The following is an 8,501-nucleotide window of genomic DNA, read 5'->3' as shown; positions in this document are numbered from 1 at the left end:
GGGATAGAGACAGGGAAAAAGGTTTAGAATTATATGAGCGCAGCAGCGCCCGGAGGTCACCCTGAAGTTGGAAGGTCCCTGCTGCTAATACCTCTTATGTGACCCTGGTCAAACCCCCTTCCCTTCTTGGGGCAAAATAAGGGAGCTGGGCTACATCACTGGTTCTGAACTGGGATTTCCCCAAGGGAGTAACAAGGTCGACCTGCAAGTATTTGCAGGCTTTCAAAAAACCATTTGAAAGGCTCTGTGTCTGCTGACAAAAGCTGTCAAGTTTCTTTGCTCTTGGCTAGGATTATGTCAATCCAGGTAGTAACACTGGTTAGGGCAAGCTGATCAGAAGCTCTGATTGGCTGTTGGTGATGTAATAGGAATTCCAGGAACGTGATTGGCCAGCAGTTTCTCACCAGAGGAGCTACAAACCAGGAAGATGCCGGAAGCCAAAGCAGCATGCTTAAGGTTGTGGAGTCAGGGAGATAACCAACCTACATCTTTTAAAGCACTGGGTCCACTTTCCAAGATAATGGAAACTATGCACTGTTCCTAAGGTGCTCTGGGTTCTTTTGTATTACTTCTGCTTCCCCCCATGTCCCAGGTGTCCCTCTCTCCCCAGGGAGGGCTGGGCTGAGGTTTGCAGACAAGTAATGACACGTTCCCCCTCCACTCCCAGTCCCCTCCTCTCTGCCCAAACCTGCTCTCTGCAGCCCCGAAGCTGGCAGCCAGCCCTCCGCCCCCAGCTCAGCAGCCTCTGCCAGGTGTGGACCCCAGCCCTTCTCTGCCCTATTGGCCACAATACCAGAATCTCAAGCTGTGGCCCCTGCAGGGACAGGCACCCCCCCACACCCACACTTTACGAATTCTCTGAACAGAGGACAGGAATAAAAATAACAAGGAACACAAACCCGTGGGCACAGTTGAGGGAGGAGTGTTTTCTTTAACAAGGAAGAGTCAGAAGGGATTGGGGACTGGCTCACCTGGTGAGTCACCACACATTCACTCCTTTTGGCTGGCTACCAAAAGAGAATGCAATAGCCTGTGGCCTCGGGGAGGCATGTGGGGCATTTTAGAGAGGCCCTGGGTTTGCAGAAGAGAACAGCACAGTGTGGGAGGAGAGCCACTGGGGGCTGGGATTATATACCTGGCTTCTACAAACTTGAGGTGTCTGTGACTCCCGGCTCCCCTCTGAAGCTGTGTTACTTGCTCTGTGAAGGCCTTTTCTAGCTGAGTCTGTCCCTCCTAATGGAGTGTTTAATGAGGCTAATAATATTAACAATACCCACGAAGTGGCCTACCTAAGGCCAGGGGCTGTGCTGCTGGCTTTGCACATGGTAATGTGAATCTCCAGAATCACTCTGCAAAGGAATTATTTCCACCACTTTCCACAAGAAGTAAGTGCTAGGATTTAGCTCCATGGTATAGCACTTGCCCAGCCTGTGCAAGGACCTGAGTTTAATCCTTGGTTGGGGAGGGGGTGGATATTGAAACCTAGGTCTTTTTGACTCCAAAGCCCCTAAAATATGATCTGTTTGGAAAGAAAGGGGAGCTAATGTCTAACACTTTGTCAAATTTAATTTGTTCTCCCAACATTTTTCTTTGACGTCTACTATCAAGTACTAGCAGTACTTGATAGTAGACGTCAAAGAAAAATGTACTAATTAATAGCTAATCCAGCTATTAGCTAGTGAATAGTAACGGAGACTCTTGGAAACTTGAGCCCCCGTAGCTGAACTGCTTGTTTTCCCCATGAGCCGGTATGCTTATGGCTGGAGTTTTGTGACTTTACAACAGTATGAACCTTTTTTTTTTTTTTTTTTTAAGTTGTACTGGGGATTGAACTCAGGTGTGCACAACCACTGAGCTTCATCCCCAGAACCGCTCCCCCTCTCTTCCTTTTGGTCAAAGGCCTTGTTAAATTATTGAGTCTGGCCTTGAATTTGAGCTCCTCCTGCCTCAGCCTCCCAAGTCCCTGGGATTACATGTGCGTACCACTAGGCCTTGGTAAGATGCACATTTGATTAAACAGAATGTTTCTAGTTCAGCCTAAATGCCAAATCCATCAATGTGTTCTGAGCTAAATCATGGCTCATATAATGAGAAATGGAAATGTCAGTGCTTCATTATCTCATGCAAAGGAAGCTAAGACTTCCAGGTGTTCTGCCACTTAAAACAGGTTTGAGCACTCTTGTGCTTTGGCTCTATGAATGCACAATTTATGCAGAGGAAAACTTCCTGGAGAAAACAGCAAGAGAGCTCCCTTACCAGCTAAGAATCTGTGGCCCTAGGAGTCACTCTGTTCTCTTCCCTGGGAATCAGAGGGTGCTCTGCCCCTTTTTGTGTGCACCAGGAAAGTTCTCCTTCAAACCGAGTTGACAAAGAGAGGCCCTTCACCCTGCCAACAAAAACAGAAATCGAGTGTCAGAGAGGCATTATCTAGAAGGCCAGGAGAGCACAGACTAGGTCAGTTGTGCCAAAAGCAGAAGAGGAAGCACTTTCCATAAAGCAGCCACATGCAGAGGCCCAGGGCTGAAGCCTGCAATATCCTGGACACAAGTCGGCCACAATCCTCTCTCTGTCCCTTTGAGGCTTATCTTTGGCTCCTTTAACAAAACACCATAACTGGGTGTCTTTTAAACAATAGAAATGTATTTTGCAAAGTTCTGAGAAGTTCAAGATCAAGGCCTTGGCACATTTAGAATCTGGGAGGGGGAGTTTCCTCACACCTGGCTGTCCCCTTGCTACAACATTACCTGGCAGAAGAGAGAAAAGCTCTGTCTCAGCTTCCAGAGCTGCTGGTGATAAGTTTTAAAAGAAAGTTATGCAGGGTGCAGTGTGCCTGCCTGTAATCCCAGCAGCTTGGGTATATATCAAGTTTAAGGCCAGCTTCAGTAACTTATGGAGGCCCCAAGCAACTTAGTGAGACCCTGTCCCAAAATAAAAAAATAAAAAGGGCTGGGAATGTAGCTCAATGGTAAATTGCCCTTGGGGTAAGTCCCCAATACTTGCCCCCATCTTCCAAAAAGAAAAAGAAAAGAAAGTCATGTCAGCATGCTGGCAGAAATAATTTTACTTAGATTTGGTTATAGTGAGTATTTCTCCAGCTCCTACTGTGAGTCTGGTGTCACTATGTATGTTATCTGGTTGGACCTGAAGTTACCACTTGAGCAGCATTGTTTACAATAGCCAAGATGCAGAAACTACCCAAGTGGTGATGGATGAAGGAAAAAAAGTTGTACACTGTGCAGACAGGCAATGGAATATTATTTAGCCAATAAAAAGAAAGAAATCCTGCTATTTGTAACAACATAGATAAAACACTGAAGGACAGGATGCTAAATGGAGTGGGTCAAACACAGAAAAACATAGACCATGATCTCATGTGTATGTGAAATCTAAAGGCAAATAACCTAAAGAGACAGAGAGCAGAGTGGTGATTGCCAGGGACAGGGTGAAATGGGGTTATGAGCCAGTTCCTGGGATCTACTGTCCAGTCTGGTGACTATTTACATAGCATTTACATGGTAGTAGGTATTCAGGTAAAAAATACTGTATTGTATACCTGATAATATGCCAAGAGAGTAGCTCTTGAATATTTTCAATAACAACATGAGGTGATGAGTATATTAATTAACTCGACTGTGGCATTCATTTCACTACGTATATATATGAAGATATAGGGCTGGGGTTGGGGTTCAGAGGTAAAGCGCTTGCCTAGCATGCGAGAGGCACTGGGTTCAATCCTCAGCACCACATGAAAATAAAATAAAGATATTGTGTCCACCTATAACTAAAAAATAAATATTAAAAAGATATATTTAGTAGTAAAATATATAGTGAAGTGAATTGATTACCATATAAATATAAAAAAATAAAATAATCACATTGTATATCTTAAATGCATATAATTTTATTTGATAAGTATGCTTCAATAAAGCCGGAAGAAAAAAGAGCCATTGTAAGTGTCACTTTAAAAAAAAAATTTTTTTTTTAGTTGTTGATAGACCTTTATTTATTTTACATGGTGCTGAGAATCGAACCCAGTGCCTCACATATGCCAGGCAAGTGCGCTACTGCTGAGCCCCAGCCCCAGCCCAGCTGTCACTTTTTATTTAGAGCTAATGGTGCTCTAAAAAATTGTAAGCCTTTTCAAAAAAGAATTAAGGGGCTAATAAGTGATATCAGGATTAATACTACTACTTTTTTTTTTTTACAGATAAGAAAACTGAGCGTTAGAATAAATGAGGTCCCCAAGGCCACAGAGTAAGTGACATAATGGAAACCTGAACTTCAGTCTAAAACGTCTAGTGAGGAGGTTGCAAATGGAAATATTAACAGCCTACCTGGCAGAGTTATGGTAAGGAAAATAGGCAGCTTATGTAAAGTACCAGGCTGACAGTGGGTACTTACTAATGCTATTCTCTTTCCCTCTTGGGACTTCACATCCTGAGCTCTTGCTATTGCACCACACCTCCTCCTCATCACTGCAATTCATCAAAGACGACGTTATTCATGAACTTCAGCTACCAAGGTTATTTAATTTGAGACTCAAGCCACCCTTGGAAGGTAGGTATTATTATTACCATTGTCTCTTAGGGGACAAATGATCTCCCAGGGCCACTCAGCTGACAAGCAATAGGGTTGGGGTTTGAATTCAAGTCTTACTTGAGGCCACAGTTTTCCCATGAACCCACACAGCAACTTTCTGAATTGATGATTGAACCTCTAACAGCAATAGAATTAAAAGAATATGTATTTCCTTTGGATAAGTTAATCATGTAGAGAGATATAATTTGGGAACTGGACAGTGGGAATGCTTTCTTCTCTGTCCTATGAATAAAAAGGAAGGAGAGGCATTGGAGGTGTAGTTCAGTGGTAAAGAACTTGTTTAGCGTCCATTAGAACCTGGGATTGAATCCTAACACACACACACACACACACACACACAGAGAGAGAGAGAGAGAGAGAAACAGAAGAATGTGGCTACAATCAATCATATAATCGTTATCTGTAAAATAATTATGGGAGGGGTTTACTGGGCATTGAACCCAGGGACACTTTACCATGGAGCCACATCCCCAGCCCTTTCTTTTCTTTTTTCCTTCCTTCCTTTCTTTCTTTCTTTTCTTTTTTTTTAATTTTGAGACAGAGTCTAGCTAAGGTGCTGAAGGTCTGCCAAATTGCCCAGATTGGCATCAGGCTTGTAATCCTGCCGCCTCAGCCTCCTGAGTCACTGGGATCATAGGCATGTGCCACTGAGTTGGGCAATAACTGCATATTTTAAGATCCACACACCAATCTGATGTCAACAACCTATTTAGCACATATCGACAGTTCTCCCTCTTTACCTGCAGGTTCCCCAACTGTAGATTCTACCAAGCAGACTGTCACCTGAGTACTTAGACATAAATATCTGCATCTATGCTGAACTTATACAGACTTTTCCCCTTTTCATTATCCCCTGAACAATTTAGAATAACAACTATTTACACAGTATTTCCATGGTAGTAGGTATTCAAGTAATCTAGAGATGATTCAAAGTCTATAGGAACATCTGTGGATTGTGGGAATATTTGGGGGGTCCTAGTTGCAGATATTGAGTATATTGAGTGAGGGACTGTATTATATAGTTGTAGATGGACAGCATGCCTTTATTTTATTTAGTTATTTTTTTTTATGCATTGCTGAAGATTGAACCCAGTGCTTCACATGTGCTAGGCAAGCACTCTACTACTGAGCTACAGCCAAGGCCAGGACTATATTTTTTAAAGTGTATTTTATATTTGTAAATGAATTAGCATTAAAACAATTCCCATTCCTTTATTGGAAAAAAAAAGTCATTTTTTTCTTCAATAAAAATATCTGGAAGGGCTGGGGATGTGGCTCAAGCCATAGCATGCTTGCCTAGCATGCACGAGGCGCTGGGTTCGATCCTCAGCACCACATAAAAATAAAATAAAGATGTTGTGTCCACTGAATACTAAAAATAAATAAATAAATATTAAAAAAATTTCTCTTTCTCTCTCTTTAAAAAAAAATAATATCTGGAAAACACGTTTGTTGTTTAGTTAAATAGAACCACTAGCACTCTACATTTGCTGGCCATGACTGTACTCCTAATAAAATGTTTACCCCCAAATCCTGCCCTGGACTGCTGAGTCAGAATGGGGTCACCTCCCAGAGAATTCACAGTTATCTGCCTCCATTAGTTTCATGTTCTGAAATAGCTCCAAAATTTGAAAAATACATAATTCAGCATCTGTTCCTCCCAAAAAAGAAATCTTAAAATTATCTTTGAGTTCAGAAAGATACATTATAAGGTTATGTCAACAACTACAATGTATTAAAAAAAATGTAAATCAAATTTGCTATACTAGGGACCAAATCATGTCTACATAAATATCTGTAAATATTTAAAGATTTATAAATATTTAAATCACAATGTAAATGTATTTTATTCAAAAGTTCAACGGAGCTGGCTTCATGGTGCTTGCCTATAGGCCTAGCCTTTCTTAAGAGGCTGAGGCAGGAGGATCACCTGAGGCAAGAGTTTGAGGCTGGTTTGGACAACTTAGAGAGGCCTGTTTCAAACAAACAAAGAAAAACCATATAAGTTGAGTCCAAATCTTTGAATTAAAATTGAGTGGTTTGGGCATATAGCGCTCAGCATACATAAGACCTTGAGTTTGATCTCCAGCAAAGAAGAAGAGAAGAAAAAGAAGACAATGACTTAGATTCAAACCCTATTCATTTGGTTTTAATCAGTTTTGGAAAATATCTATTTTAAGCCAGGTGTGGTGGCACATGCCTGTAATTCCAATGATTCAGGAGGCTAAGATAGGAGGATCACAAATTCAAGGCTAACCTGGGCAACTTAACAAGACCCTAAGCAACTTAGCAAGACCCTGTCTCAAAATAAAAAATAAAAAGGGCTGAGGATGTGGCCCAGTGGAAAAACACCCCTAGGTTCAATTCCTGGGACCAAAATAAATATTTATGTATAAAAGAAATAAATCTATAAGTATTTATATAAATTTTTATAAATAAATGTTATTTAATAATATTATTTTATAAGTAAATATTATTCAATTTATTTTATAAATGATGTTATATAAATTTATTTACATAATATTTATATATTTATTTTCAAAATAAAAATTTATTTATTTTATTAACACATTTAATTGTATGTATTAGTAGGATTCAGTATGATATTTTCACACATGTACACAGCTGCAATGGATCATATCCATCCACTCTTCTTCCACCCGTGACCCCCAGTTTTTTACTTTTTTTGTGAAGCAAGGGTTTGAATCTAGGGCCTAGGACATGCTAAGCATGCATTTTACCACCAATTGACACTCCCAGCCCCCTTCAATTCTTTTTGTCAAATAGTTTTAAAGGGCTGTGGATGTGGCTCAAGCGGTAGCGCGCTCGCCTAGCATGTGTGTGGCCCAGGTTCGATCCTTAGCACCACATACAAACAAGGATGTTGTGTCTGTCAATAACTAAAAAATAAATAAATATTAAAATATTCTCTCTCTCTCTTTAAAAATATTTTTAAAAATATACTATTTATATATTAATAAAATATACTATTTATGTATTAAAATAATATAGCATTATATTTGAAACTATAACATTTTCAAATATTAAAAATATATAATTGGCCAAGCAATTGTAGTCAGAACCTCAAATCCCATAGTATCAACCAGGTTATATAAAATAGAGCTTAGAGAGACAAAAGTTATCTCACCTGTGAAAATAAGGATATTAAAAATATACACCTCAGAGTACCATTATGAGGATTAAGTTAGAAAATACCCATGAAAAGGCATGCAAGAAAGTCACATTTTTTGTTGTTCTGAGGCTCAGACCCAGACAGCATTCTACCTCTGATCTATATCCTTACTCCTTTTTTTTAATATTTATTTCTTAGTTGTAGTTGGACACAACACCTTTATTTTATTTATTTTTATGTGGTGCTGAGGATCGAACCCAGGGCCTCATGCATGCTAGGCAAGCGCTCTACCACTGAGCCACAACCCCAGCCCAGTCCTTTTTAATTTTATTTTGAAACAGGATCTCGCTATGTCTCCCAGGCTGGCTTTAAACTTTCGACCCTCCTGCCTCAGCTTCCTTTGTTGCTGGGATTATAGGCCTGCCTTACACAGCCCAGCTAGAAAGACATTTCATAGTTGTTGAACTCTGCAAAGTGGAGGTCATTGTTATTGGATAATCCTCATGAGATTGCTTTCTTTGAATGATATCACTACTTCCAGTAAGCCACTCTTCCTCTCACAGACCTCTGACACACCCACAACCTTTCTTCTTTCCCAGCTGTGATGAAGCTGATAAATAAAATAGTATAGCATCCTCCACAAGACAGAAAGAAGCCAAAGGAGGGGTTTCTTAATTCATCATTTTCCTCATCAAATTGGTGAAAGCTTACTGTGGGCCATGCATGATTTGCCAGAGGAAATGAATATTAATTCTTACTTGTTATCAAA

General features: G+C 40.3%; 1 non-coding gene across 1 annotated transcript; it reads right to left on the bottom strand.

Annotated features, from left to right (window-relative positions):
- Positions 1–7,968: 7,968 nt before the first annotated feature.
- On the bottom strand, positions 7,969–8,041 carry Trnaa-agc (transfer RNA alanine (anticodon AGC)). The gene has a single exon. It is a non-coding gene; the product is annotated as a tRNA-Ala (tRNA).
- Between the last annotated feature and the right edge of the window lie 460 nt (positions 8,042–8,501).

Source organism: Marmota monax, unplaced genomic scaffold (assembly GCF_021218885.2).
Source record: "Marmota monax isolate L192 unplaced genomic scaffold, Marmota_monax_Labrador192_F-V1.1 WCK01_AAM20220418_F8-fsc00028, whole genome shotgun sequence".
In the NCBI taxonomy this organism is placed as follows: domain Eukaryota; kingdom Metazoa; phylum Chordata; class Mammalia; order Rodentia; family Sciuridae; genus Marmota; species Marmota monax.
Note: the sequence above shows the minus strand (reverse complement) of the source record. Positions and strands in the feature narration are given on the sequence as shown.